General features: G+C 44.7%; 1 protein-coding gene across 4 annotated transcripts in view; it reads left to right on the forward strand.

Moving 5' to 3' along the window:
* Positions 1–14,511, forward strand: part of LOC137385236 (zinc finger protein 385D-like) — an 812,282-nt gene that overhangs the window by 88,885 nt on the left and 708,886 nt on the right. The window contains exon 1 of one of the 4 annotated variants that reach the window (XM_068008597.1): positions 7,061–7,114. The exons of the other annotated variants lie outside the window; for them this stretch is intronic. The gene's annotated coding sequence lies outside the window, so the exon portion shown is untranslated. Of the gene's footprint in view, positions 1–7,060; positions 7,115–14,511 lie in introns of those variants that run through there. 4 annotated transcript variants of the gene reach the window in all.

Raw genomic sequence — 14,511 nt, forward strand, 5'->3', positions numbered from 1 at the left:
GGACCTCGGGGCCCCTAAACTCGATCCCCCTACTAATAAAAGCTAACACACCATATGCCTTCTTAACAGCTCTATTAACCTGGGTGGCAACTTTCAGGGATTTATGTACCTGGACACCAAGATCTCTCTGCTCATCTACACTACCAAGAATCTTCCCATTAGCCCAGTATTCTGCAATCCTGTTACTCCTTCCGAAGTGAATCACCTCACACTTTTCCGCATTAAACTCCATTTGCCATCTCTCAGCCCAGCTCTGCAGCCTATCTATGTCCCTCTGTAACCTACAACATCCTTCGGCACTATCCACAACTCCACCGACCTTCGTGTCATCCGCAAATTTACTAACCCACCCTTCTACACCCTCATCCAGGTCATTTATAAAAATGACAAACAGCAGTGGCCCCAAAACAGATCCTTGCGGTACACCACTAGAAACTATACTCCAGGATGAACATTTACCATCAACCAATTTCTGATCCAAAGCACTAATTCACCTTCAATCCAATACTTCTGTATTTTCTGCAATAGCCTACCGTGGGGAACTTTATCAAACGCCTTACTGAAATCCATATAGACCACATCCACGGCTTTACCCTCATCCACCTGTTTGGTCACCTTGTCAAAAAACTCAATAAGGTTTGTGAGGCACGACCTACCCTTCACAAAACCGTGCTGACTATCTCTAATGAACTTATTCTTTTCAAGATGATTATAAATCCTATCTCTTATAACCTTTTCCAACATTTTACCCACAACCGATGTACCTGGCTGTTCTGCATTTTCCGCCTTCACCTCCAATTCATCCTTCTCTCCCACTTCCTGCTCCTCCTCTACCTCCGATGAGCTATCTTATTCTAGGGTCTCACTGTCCACAAGGTCCATGCATTTCTGGAAAGCCATTTTATGGAGAGCACAGCAGACCACCACAATGAACAGGACGATGTTGGAGGGCGCTACCCGACACCACGCACCAGAAACCTGATGTCCTGCACAGTGGTGGTCTTAGGTAGCAGATGGCTTTGGTTATATCGCCATTGTGCCTCTGTCTCGGGCTCCGATAAAGGGGTGAGTTGCCATCTCTTCAAGGGATATCCCTTGTCCCGCAGAATCTGTCAATGGACTTTGGGGGTTGGTGTGAAGATTTGAGGCAGCCTGGACTGCTGGAGGAGGAAAGAGTCATGGCAGCTGCCAGGAAAGGAAGTGGATACATGGAGGAAGCTCTTGTGGTTGCAGACCAGTTGGACGTTGAGGGGGTGGAAGCTCTTTCTGTCGATGAATCTCACTGGCCTGTCACTGGGTGCTTTGATGGCTACTTCAGTGCAATCAGTGATGCCCTGCACCTGGGGGAATCTAGTGATAGCCATTCAACCCACTGCCCTCTGTCCCTGCAAGACCTCGTTTGTCGTGAGATGAATGTATTGTTCAGTTCTTACAAAAAGGGCACAAGTGACCAGCGAGATGCAGTGGTATGCTGCCATTTGTGAGATGCCACCAAGGTCCGGAGCTGATCCTTAGAAGGAGCCAGAGGCGAATGGTTGAAGACCACAGTGCCTTTAACGGCTACTGGCAGGGCATGGTGACCAGTGCTGCGAGGTGCAAGGTTTTCAGCAATGAGGGCACAGATATGTGACCACCTGCCTGTATTGTCAAAGTCTCCTGTGCCACTGGGTCTCGGTCATCTTCAAGTAGTTCCTTCCTTGACAGTAGATCCTATGCAGATGGCTTCTGTGTCCTTTCTGCCCCTCATCCCTCTCCTCTGCTCACCTGATGTCCAGGGCACCACCCTTCCTGTGGAGGGTGTTGCTCCTCATTACCACTGGGCCTAAGATCCAAGAGCCATGCTCCCATTGCCATCTGCTGGCTTCCTTAAACTCAGCTGGTTGCCCAGTTGCCCTTGGCAGTCTTGCCCCCGCTCTTCTGCCCCTGTGATGCGAGGAGGGTGACAACCCCTTACAGTGCCTAATCGCTGACTGTCCACTCTTCCTGCCACCTGCGCAGCACCTAGGGTATCTGTCTTCCAATGGCCAAGTCCCCCTCTCCATTGTTGCAACTTTTAAGGTTTTGGGGTAATTCCCTGGGGGAAAGGACTATGACTGGCTGCCAACTCTGTCCCCGTCTCCTTTTACCTGGCCAGACCCAGGCAATGTGTGCAGCCCAGGTGTCCTCTTTGAAACTCTGTTAACAAGCTCTAAATGAGCACTCCATGTACCGTAATTGGCCTTAATTGGGGATCGGGTGGGATCACGATTCTACCCTCAGCTCTGGTGAATATAGCAGTCACAAAACTAGCACGCCAGCTGGCACCGCATTTTCCAGCCTCATCCACCTCCATTTCCACCCAAAAGTTCAGCCCCTGGTGTCAAATTTAAAGCTACAACCACCTAATTAATCTGAAAATATTATAGCGACAACATGGGCTATACAAAAGGAAGTGCATTCATATGGAAAAATAATTAATTTGTGGGGTTATCAAATTTGCTTCCAGGTTTGTATCCCTCTGCCAAGATTATGGTTTTAATTTATAATAATGAAAAAATCCTACTTATTAGTTTACTCAAAATTTATTTCAGCTTGATATTATGTAGTGAATATGTTTAGTCAACTGCCTTTACCTCGTAATGAATAATTTCACTGCAGTTATTAAGAATAGAGAGGAAGAGAGTGTCTTTGTGGTCAGTTAGACCTGTTTCTAGGTACAACTGAGCAAAAACAATGGGCAGAATTTTATACCGCCCTGGGAGGCAGGCACAGAGGCGGGAGGTGGGGGGGCAAGCAAAATGGCAGGGGCGTGTGCCCAAAGTTGTCCTGGCCCCCTGCCATTTTGTCCAGCGCAGGAAAGGCTGAGGACGGCCTTCCCGCCCGAGGCCAATTGAAGCCCTTAAGTAGCCAGTTTTGAGGGAGGCGGAGGAGTTGGGAGGGGGTCCCTCCTTTTGGGGGCAATCCAGTGCCCCCAGAGGGTCCCTCCAGTGGCGATTGTTGCCCCCTCTCCCCAGAAAGACAAGCCCCCCCCCTACCAAAACCAACCTCACCTGCCCCCCAACCCCATTGGCGAGGCCTGCCTGAATGGCCCTGGCAGTCCTGACCCCACTCACTTGTCCCAGGGTCTCCTTATTCTCCGTTGCTGCAGGGCCCCCTGCATTACTGGCAGTGACTATTGCTCCAAGTGGATTGGCCAGCAGCTCTGGAGGTGGGCACTCATCTCATAAAGGGATGGTGTCCCTGACGGCTGGCAGTTAATTGCCTGCCTGCCATGAAATGGATTCAGGATTTGATAGAGGGCTGAGGCAGGGTCTCCGCCCTGCCTCCAGCACCCCTGTTACAAAAATAAAATTCTGTCAATTGTAGGAAGGGGTCAGTCAATTGCTTTCAGTCGCATAAATCATGTGTCATATGACACCACTCAGTAAATTGCGCTCAGTCTTCCAGACCAGCTCTAGGCCTTAGCTTGAAAGTGCAGACACCTTGGGCTGAATTCTACCCATGGAGGTAGGAAATGGGAGTCGGGACTGTCTTTGGATCCTGAACCTACCTCTGGTGGAAAACTGATTATTAAAGTTAAGATTTTCGTGTGGGTGAGCCATTAATTAGTATGGAGACAAATTTCCTGTCCTATTCAGGGTGTTGGGCCAGCTCTTGAAGTTGCAGGGCCAGTCAGAGGCTTTCCAGCTGCAGAGGAGCACCCGACAGTTGTACAAGCCATGTAACTGAGAGGGTGCCTCAACAAGAAGATGTCCTCTCAGCTACTTTATAAAAACATTAAATAAAAACAGAAAAAAGTAGCCGGACCACCACTGTGAGGTTGGGTGGTGGGAAAAAGGGGAATCCCTCTCCAGGGTGGCCTTTGGCAGCACCCCCACCCAGGCAGGCAGGGAGTGTCTGTTGGCCTGCAAGGAGTGCTGGGACCCCAGTCTGCCACTGGGTTCCCCCTTCTAGGCAATTGATCTGCACCCCACCCTTGCGTCGGGAAACTGGAGGCTGACTGGAAAATTCCAGCTAGCCTCCTTAACTTACCTTTAACAAGGCACTTAATGAGCCTAATTACCTGCCCACCATTTTAGACAATGTCGGGAATGGGGTTGGGAAGCTGGCACCTGGCCAGCCTCGTATTTTTCAGGCCCCATCTGTCTCCCTCTCCAATGTCGGCGGGGCCCAAAAATTCAGCCCCTTAAATGTTAGACCCTTTTGTATAAAAACAGCTTGTGTTTGAGTTTAAGTATACAGTGATTATGGTTGGCGTTTGAGTTTGTGAAAATGTTTGGTCTATTTTTATCCTTCAACCACGAAGGGGTTTCATTTGCTGTCTGTGTTAGAGATAGCAAGTACATTACTAGTGCATTAAAAGCAATTTTGTGATTTACTCTTTAATGGTGTAGGTGAAAGCTCTTCCCCGTATACTTAAACTTGCTCCTAAGTGTAAATATTTCTAATGTTCAGCATTAATATTCTTTTTGCTTGTTAAGTATTTGTCAAGCAGGTTCGGTGGTGGGGAAGGCCATAGAATTGCGAAGGGAGCCTGGCGAGGGGGTGGGGAGCCTCCGCCATGCAGGGATATCACCCAGTAAAACGAGGTGACCTCCTTCCAGACTTGGGGGGGACCCTCCTCCATGGGAAATCTGTGGCCCATGCAAGGCCCCCCCCCCCCCCCCCGGGAAAAACTACACCTCCCTGAAGCACCCTCCTTGAGTGCTGAGCCTGGGTCCAAGGCCTCTTGTAGTACCAGCAGTGGCCACAGCCAGGCTGTTAATTGGCTGGAGATTTGCTCTGGGGTGGGGGGGGGTTCCAGCTGGCCGAGGCAGGATTCCCCACGCCTTTTCAGCCCAGTGCTAGGAGCCCCGCCCTGAGCACAAAATTCTGTGCAAATTTTCTCAGGACTGTCTTCATTCCCAAATCTGGCTAACCTCTATTAAAAGTTTGAATTAAAAAAAGTCAAAAGGGTGTTGGCAGACTTTCTATCTGGACCTAAGAAATATTTTTCATCATTGCAGTGTTTCTCTCTCCATTTGTTTTCTGATATTCAATTCCTTTTCTCAATCTATCTCCATCTGTCAGTATTATCCATCCGGGTATTTATGCTAGCCTGTTGCTGCAGTATCTTCACCATGCCACATTTTCTGTCATTGCCTATGGTCAGTTGGATAAACTACTGAGTGAGGAAAAAGGTAGTTGATTTTAACCCCAGGCGGGCATTGGACAGGCAGTGGGAGTTGTGATTGTGCCGCTTGCCCATTGGTATCTCAAAATTGTATCTGGGTCCCATGTATTTCATATGACCCCAGTTAGCCTATTGAAAGTAATCTCTTGCTTGAAACAGGTGGGCACTTTGACCCCACCCATGTGAAGACACCAAAGAACTACCCAAAGGAGCATACATGGGCCATAAGTGGGGCGCTGCAATTTTCTGGTCACCAATACCATGTTACTCCTGGTGGAGACTGTGAAAATCAGCCTCAAGGAGTTTTAGTAAGGTGGTTAATTTATTTATTTTTTATTTAGAGATACAGCACTGAAACAGGCCCTTCGGCCCACCGAGTCTGTGCCGACCAAGAACCACCCATTTATACTAGCCCTACAGTAATCCCATATTCTCTACCACCTACCTACACTAGGGGCAATTTACAATGGCCAATTTACCTATCAACCTGCAAGTCTTTGGCGGTGGGAGGAAACCGGAGCACCCAGCGAAAACCCTCGCGGTCACAGGGAGAACTTGCAAACTCCGCACAGGCAGTACCCAGAATTGAACCCAGGTCCCTGGAGATGTGAGGCTGCAGTGCTAACCACTGTGCCGCCTTAAACTTAAACCTTAAACTAAACCTTAAATTCACAACTCAACAATGTTATCACTAGTAAATGGAATTTTATTGGAAAGTTTTTATTCCTGCACCTGAGCATGGATTTTTGCCATCAAAAAGCAGGAAATCTCTTGTCATTCTCACATATTTAAGTCAAATATCCAAGTTTGTAGATAACACTAAGTTAGGAGGCACTGTAAATTGTGTTGATGGGAACGGGAGGGACATAGACAGTCTAAATGAGTGGATAAAACTGTGACAGATAAAGTTCAGTGTGGGGAAATGTTTGGATCTGAAAGACAATCAAAATATTTTCTTACTGGTGAGAGACAAGGAGCTGTGAATGAACAAAGTGATTTGGGTGTTCATGTACAAAAATCACCAAAGCTAGACTACTGGAATAATTGGCCTTTATCTCAATGGAATACAAAGGGAAGGAAGTGATATACAGAGCCTTGGTCAAATCCCATCTGGAATACTGTGTTAGGTTTTGGGTGCGAACCTCAGGAAGCAGATGCTAGCCTTGGAAGAGGTACAGGGCAGATTCACCAGAATTATACCAGGGTTTAAAGAGTTAAATTAGGAAGCCAGGTCGTATAAAGTTGACTTGTATTCCCTAGAATTTAGAAGGTTAGGGTGATCTAATTGAGGAATTTAACATGATAAAGGAATCTGATGGGGTACATAGTCTCGTAGGAGAATCTTCAACAGAAGGCATAATCTTAAAATTAGAACTAGGCCATGTATGACAAAAATTGGGAAGTGCTAGTTCATGCATATGGTAGTGGAAATCTGGCACATTTCCGCCCAGTAAGCTGTGGTACTAGGTCTTGAAGTTTTCAAGACTGAGATTGATAATTTTTGTTGGGTAAAGGTATCAAGGGAAATGGAACAAAAGTGGATAAATGTAGTTGAGGTACAGATTAACCAAGATCTAAATGAATAGCAGGACAGGCTTGAGGGTCTGTATGACCTACTCCTGTAGACATAACCAAAGGAACAAGAATTTAGCTTAAATGAAAAAAATTTCAATGAAGAGTAGTGTTCAGAATTTGGCTTATAAATCTTAAATCCATGTCTAACAACAATGACTTTTTCAAATGTATTGATGGTGGTGATGGAGAAGGAATTGATACACTTACTATGATAAAGACTTTGGGGAGAAGAGTCATTTTAAAAAGATGACAGAAAAACTGCTGCTTGCGTTTTGTCTTCAGGTAGAAAATCTTAACATTTTTGCCCCTTTAAAATCCTGTTTCAGCTGTTGTTGAGTTTCGGTGGATATGATGAGACAATTACAAGACAACTTCCTCCTTCTTACGGTATGTTTAATCAATGATGTTTTGTCTGTGATGAGAATAGTTCCTTGAAATGGTTGTCTTTCAATGAGAATAATAAAAATCTACTGAGTGCAAATTTTAAACTCCTCAGTTCCAGGCAACTGTTGTGAAACTTTGCGCGCCATTGGCAGTCACAAGCAAATACCCCCTTGCTGAGTTCATATGGAAGTGTGTTGTGTGGCAAACATCAATTAAAAGACACCCGCTGCTCCAAAAAATAAATGAGAACAGAGGCTAACATTGATTCCTCAGCACCAGTAATGCGCACACCTGCTGAGTGTGTGCAATTCTACCGACTGCAGATTGCATGTTTATTGGCAAGTCTGAAGTCTTGTGAATTTAAAATACTGCCCTCCATGAATCTGACTTTTCTATCAAAAAATAATCAGCTTGCCTTTTCTGCTTTAGAAGAAATAAGTGTCACGATATAATTTTCAGCTTTTCTCCTAAAACAAAATAGTTTGTTTAACCATTTGAGATGACTATGTTGAAAAAATGGACAGGATTGAACATCTAAAGCTGATTTTGGAGTTAATTATTACCTTGTACACTATATGCTGACATAGTTATAGTGTAGCTTTAAGCATATCGTACCGTGTTTCTTGGAAGTGTAATCCCTCAGATATTTTGTCATCCATATTGTCCTTTAATCTGGAGCATACAGTTGGTCTGGGCCACACTCTTCTCATGTAAACTTTGCATTGCGTTTGTTAGCTGAAGCACATGGCTTCCATGTGGTGTTCCATTAAGTAGCCTAGCAAAGAATTAATGAACCTGAGCCAACTAAGTCTGAATGAAAGGCAGCTGTGAGACTGAAACTCACAGCTGTCTGGTTAGAAGTCGAGCATTCAAACCACTTGAGCTGCTAGGTTTCCCTGTTCGTTTTTTTTTTGAAGTAGGTGGGAATCAAAGATTGGTTGTTATATCTGATCCAACATAAACAATAATCTAAGAGATAGGGGTGGGTGGGGTGTTAATTTTGACAGTGCAATAGTGTTAAATGGGTGTTAGTGAATCGGCAGCTCCTTTTACATCTCTCCTGATTTTTACTTCCATTGACTTCACATTTTGTGATATGCGCTACTAATGGATGAAATTCTTTGTTGCCAACACGTAATTTGAAATTGTCCCCAGCATGCACACGTGCGATGTTCTGCCGTGCACTTGGGTGCTCATATGTTTACTTTAAATTTGAAATCTGAAATCTCTTTTTATTTGTTTTTTCTGCTTCTAGTTTCCATCGGGGATGGGGATGGTGGAGGGTGGAGGGTGGGGGTCAGATGAATGAAGTATGGGTCTTAGTTAGACACCCCATGGCAGCCATCACTGAGGCTGCTGGTTGTCCTGAGGGAGAGATCAGCGTTTTGTGCCAAAGTCTTCCAGTGTAGCAGAGGGAAGCGAGATGTCACAGGGGAGTTGAACGTCTGGCACTCGGGGCAGGGCAGCCCTTCACTTGATCAGTGATAACCTGGCTTTAATGCTGGAGGCTATGAGGGAGAGGAGGGAGGTCCTGTTCCCAGAGGTTGGCAGGAGGAGGCAAGAGGAGGCCACCTCATCATACAGCAGGAGCATCTCTCATTTTAGCGTCCTCTCCCTCCACCTCCTCTTCCTCCTCCTGTCACTCACCTCTTGCTCCTCTCCCGATAAGCTGTCTGCTCCAGGGCCTCATTCCTCAAGGTCCACACCTCTCTGGAGGCCATGTAATGCAGTGCACAGCAGACCACCACAATGTCCGAGACCCTTGCAGGAGAGTATTGGAGGGCACCACCTGACCGTTTCTGGCTCCGAAATCGCAGCCTAAGAAGCCCGATAGCCTGCTCAATGGTTGTCCTACTGAGCAGGTGGCTTTGGTTGTATTGCCTCTGTCCCTGTCTGGGGCTCCCACAGATAAGTAGCCATCTCTTCAAGGGATACCTCTTTTTCCCTAGGATCCATTCACGCACTTTAGGGATTGGAGTGAAGATCTGAGGCAGCCAGGACTGGAAGAGGATGAAGGAGTCATGGCAGCTACCAGGAAAGTGAGTGTACACATGGAGGAAGCTCTTAGTCACAGACCAGTTGGACGCTGAGGGACTGGAAGCCCTTTCTGTTGATCGATCTCACTGGCTGGTCACTGGGTGCCTTGATGGCCACATGGGTGAAATTTGTGATGCCCTGCCCTTGGGGGAATTCAGCAATGGAAGAAAAACTCTGTGCCCTCAGCCCCTGCGAGGTTGTGTTTTGGTGAAATGAATGTGCTATCCAGCTCTGGCAAAGAGAACATTAGTGACCAGCTAGGTGCAGTGGTGTGCAGCCACTTTTGAGATGCCAGTAAGTTCTGCAGCTGACTGTTGGAAGGAGCCAGAAGGGAAGATATTCAAGGCCACAGTAATTTTGACAGCTACTGGCAGGGCATGGCAACCAGTGCTGCAAGGTATGAGGTCTTTGGCAGTGAGGGCACATACATCTGTGACCATCAGCCTGGAGATATGCAGTCTACTGTGGCACTGAGTCTCTGTCATCTCCAGGTAGCTCCATGTTCGGCATTGCCCCTATATTGAGGGTTTGGCCTCTGTTGCCTTCCTGCCCCTTTCCTCTCCCGTCACTAGGCCTAAAATCTGATGCCGTTCACTAGGCCCAAAATCTGATGCCGTTAGCACCGTTACTAGCTGCAGCCTTCCTTCTGGGCTGGTGGCCACCCAGTTGTCTTTAGCAGCCTTTTCCCCTTCTCTTCTGCCCTGCAATTCCAGGCTTGGGGGGTGGGGGTGGGGGGGTGGTTGCTGATCTTGTTAAAATCCAGGGTGCTGAATGCCCACTGTCCCTGCCACCTGTGCAACACCAAAGACATCCCCTTACCAAGTCTCCAGTCCCCCTTTGCCCCGAGGATTCTCTTATGGGCTGGGGGTGATGCCCTGGGGCGGCTATGACTGGCTTCCCCTCTGTACATGCTTCCCTTCAGGTGATCTGTTTCTGAAGACATAGGTAACCTGTTCGGTCCTTTAAAAATTTAGAACTTCAAAATCCTACAAGCTGTTAACGAGCTTTTAAACAGTCTAATTGGCTTCATTTGGGAGGAGAGCAGGATTCCTGTCCTGCCTTCTCCCCAACCTGGGGATTATTTCTGTTTTTACGGCCAGGTGAGGGGGGGCTCTCAGGCTCCCCTCTCGCTCATCCTCTTATTTAACCGCAACAGGGTTTATTCCTTTTTAAAAACAGTGGTGGTGCTTACCACCTCAGTGAGTGTTTTGACTTCTTCCTTTACTGTGATTGCAAAAGAACGAATTAGACAGGTTTTCTTGTGTTTAAACAAGAAAGAGGTACGTTTATTATACTTAACACTCTAACCTGATTTAAAAATACTACAAATTCGCTACACATTCACACAAGAATCTCACACACACAAATAGATTACAGATTTGGTGGTCTGATTAAAGTCCAGAATAAATGGAACTTAAATACGGTCTGTAAATCCCATGGTCCTCGGCTGAAGCTATATTCTTGGAGTCATTGCTGGTCAAAGGACACGTTTACTGGTTTGTTTTGCTGAGAGTTTTCCTGAAAGCCTACTTGGTAGCTGATTCTCTCCCCCTGGTTGCTGGCTGTAGCAGTCTGTAGGCTTGGAGGGTCCCCCAGTCGCTGACGGTTCTGTTCTTCATGTTTTCTGGGGAGAAAGAGAGAGACAGGGGAGCAGCCGCCTTCTTTGCTGCTGTCGACTCAGTTACTCCCGGTCTGCTGTCTGTGTTACAAAACTTCTAGTTTCTTCAGAGATGAACAGGGAGTCACATGGTTCGATCAATCCCCTTTATTTTTGATGAGGTCCAAAGTCTAAAAGCCAAAACTCCTCTTTGATGGGGTTTCCGGTGTAACCCACCCCCTGAGGGACGTCTCCACTTATGAATGCCTCAGGATGGCCTTGAATGCCTCACTAACCAGGATCATCTGGCTAATCTACACAATTAGTCAAAGCATTGTTCTGGCTGGACTTCTTGTTAGATTTTTTGTCTCCAGTTCAATCTCCTGGTTTTTCAGATGTAAATGGCAGTAGCTATCTTGGCTGCCAGTTTCTTAAAAAGTTATCTGTAGGGGTTTTTTGTCCATTAAAAGTTTACGGTAAGTTTCCAACCGATGAAATTAACATTTCCCATTTGGCATATAGGGTTTTCCTGACACCGTCACAAAATCAACGCCTTGAAATTGGCATGCCACCTGGCGCCAGTATTTTCAGGGCTCCCCCCACCTCCGTTTCTGACCTCAAGGGACCCCAAAAATTCAGTTCTTAAAATTCAGAAGTAGTGCTGCAAGATTAGTGTGACACCGTCTTGGCAACTGTCAACTTGCTAGTGCTAGGTTACCTCCAGTGTCCTCTTCTCAGGCATCCCATAAGCTTAAACCCAGAGAAAGAAAGCTGCTGATTACAAAGATAGGGTCAGTCCCCATTTAATGGAATCTATATAGCATATCACTCAACTCGGTTTGATGTATTTATTTGCATTTCTTCAATGGTGCCATTTGAACAGTGAGGGAACAAAATACAAAAAATGTTGGAGATTGCTTTTACTTGTATTTGCATTCTGCATATTTCAAAAAACAGTGATTGATAGCCATCAAAATGCTAGTAGTAAGAAGCAATCTGTGACCGTTTTCCATTTTTCACAGTTCAAAATAAGGAAAGCAATGGGATAAGAATAAATGCATTGCACTACTCTGACCATCACTTCTGATACACTAGTACAGGCAAACAACACAACAAAACTGTCCTATCCTTAGCTAAATTTAGTTAGCTTTTAAAAATTCTAACTAGTATGGTCAATTTTGATCCATCTCATTTTCCTGCATTCTGCAACAGCTTAAATAGTCTGTAGATGCAAGAAAATCAGGCCATGTGATTAGATTGTTGGTGTTGAATGTACAGTTATATGCCTGAAATATTTGTTCAGATCTGGATACCATACTCAATTCTAGAAACTTGGGGACAGGAGTAGTCCTTCGAGTCTCTTCCACCATTCATACAAACCATGGCTGATCTCTACCTCAATTCCATTTACCACCTTTGATCCATATCCTTCAATATCCTGATGTAATAAAAATCTGTCATTCTGAATCTTGAACATTTTAGTTGGCCCTGTATTTACTGCCTTACATGGGAGAGAGTTCCAGATTCCCAGTACCTTTTGTGTAAAGAAAAGGTGTTTCCTGATTTCACTCCTAAATGGCCTAGCTCTAATTTTAAGATTATGTCCCATTGCTCTGGATTCTCCCACCAGAGGAAATAGTTTGTCTCTACCCTATCAAATTTCTATCATTTTAAAACACCTTGATTAGGTCACCCCTCACCCTTCTAAATTCAAGGGAATACAAGCCAAGTGTATGGAACCTGTCCTCATAATTTAACCCTTTAAATCATGGTGAATAACAGATTTCTTGAGTTGTTGTGCCCAGAACTGAATGTAGTGCTCCAAATAGGGTCTGACCAAAGCTTTATACAACTGAAGTGTCATTTCCTTCATTTGCACTCCAGGCCCTTTGAGATAAAGGCCAACATTTCATTAGCTTTTGTGATTACTAATTATGCCTGTCCATTAGCTTTTAGTTATTTGTGTAATTGGACACCCAAATGCCTTTCTTTCTCCACAATTTGTGATCTTTTGGCATTAAGGAAATATTATAATTAGTCTTTCTTGGATCCATAATGGATAACCTCTCATGTACTGTAGTGGGGTCAGCAATAGTGTTGAGTACATTTTAAATATTGTAGTTCTCAATTGAAGTATTCAATAAAATATTAAGAACTTGTAGGTTTAACCAGTGATAGCAGATATGTGATAGATAAATATTTATATGATATCCATTGTATAGAACACAACAAATACATTTTATCCTATTGCTGGTTTCAGGTGAAATATGGCAATTATCCATTATCACACTATCCTTTGATACATGATCAGTGTTCCTTGAAACTAATGAAGACTTACTAAAAATATTGAATTGAAATATAATTCAACATCAAAAAATGTGCAACATATTATGAATGTTCACATGTAGAAAATTGAACAATCAAATATGCCTGAAATGTATTTTGCATGGAGTTAATCTATCTGTATATTATCAAAAATCTTGTGTAGGGTGCAGATATTCTGTTCAAAAAACTTTCTTTCGGTTGTTTCAATTTTTGGTTATGGCTTCATGCTGACATTTAACGTTGAAAATCTACATATCAACATTTATAGTACAATTTTGCAATGTCAATTGTTGCCTGTTGCACTGCAGTTTTGGGCTCTGGCCACTATGGAACAAGTTTCTGAAGTGTCTTTCTCAACTTTGTCACCACCTTATTTTTCTCCTTGCAGGTAAGTAATTTTTTTTTTACAGCTTTTAAACTTTTTTGTTATATATTTTTAAAAGGCATTTTTTCCCCTCCACAGCCTGCACATCTCATTTCCCTCTTAACTCCCAACCGACTAATTTGCTTTATTATCTAATTAGGGCCTGCTGTTTCCTATTTACTAGCCTCAGCCTTTCTCACTAAATTCATGGCTCCTCCATGCTGTAGGTTGAAGTTTACTAATGTTCCCCACCATGGCCTGCTGGCTACAGTTTTCTGCAATCTCTACCAAATCTGGTCTCCTCCATCCCCAGCTGTCATGTGCCTGGAGACCTGCTCTTTAGTCTTTGCTGGTGAACCGGAACTTCACTTCCCAAAGCACAACTGCACCAGAATTATGTTCAGTGTATGTGATGGCCAGTCAAAAGTGGGTCCAATATTTCAGAAAGTATACAGCTTTTTCAGACTCGGCTTAATTTGGCATGCTCCAGTGTGACTGGTCTGAACAAATGAATTGGAAAAGCTTTTATGCAAACTGTTTCTATTCAGACACCCTACAGATTATTTGGCCTAGCTTGGGACCAGTGTGGAGCTTGCACCTATTTCTTTGTTCTTTGAAAGTGCCAACAGCTTCATTGAGGAAGAACAAAGGAGGGAGCCCATCAAGTTAGTCACATTTAGAAGATTTTTTTGTTCAAGGAATTTGGACTTGACACCAATTGGTGGTCGCAAATCTCATTTTGTCACACAGGAGAGATCAACACATTGCAGTATTTAGGCAGCAATGTACAGTTCCAAACAGATCATATATTACCTGCCAGGATACTGGGTGGAGTAGCACACTTTGTCTCTGCTCATTCGCTTACCCTCTGTTCTCATTTTGATAATATAGTAAGGCAAACGATGGGCTCCAACCAACATCACATCGCTTACTTAGGCTAAGGTACTCGTTTGGTTGACGTCCATCTCCGTGCCTGTCGTTAAAAAAAACCCTCTCGTTTATACCCCTGTTTTTTTGCCACCTGACCCAATGGATCCAATCATTTTTTCCCACATAGGGTCTCTTGCTCTGCTGTGC

This window comes from Heterodontus francisci, chromosome 2 (genome assembly GCF_036365525.1).
Source record: "Heterodontus francisci isolate sHetFra1 chromosome 2, sHetFra1.hap1, whole genome shotgun sequence".
NCBI lineage: Eukaryota > Metazoa > Chordata > Chondrichthyes > Heterodontiformes > Heterodontidae > Heterodontus > Heterodontus francisci.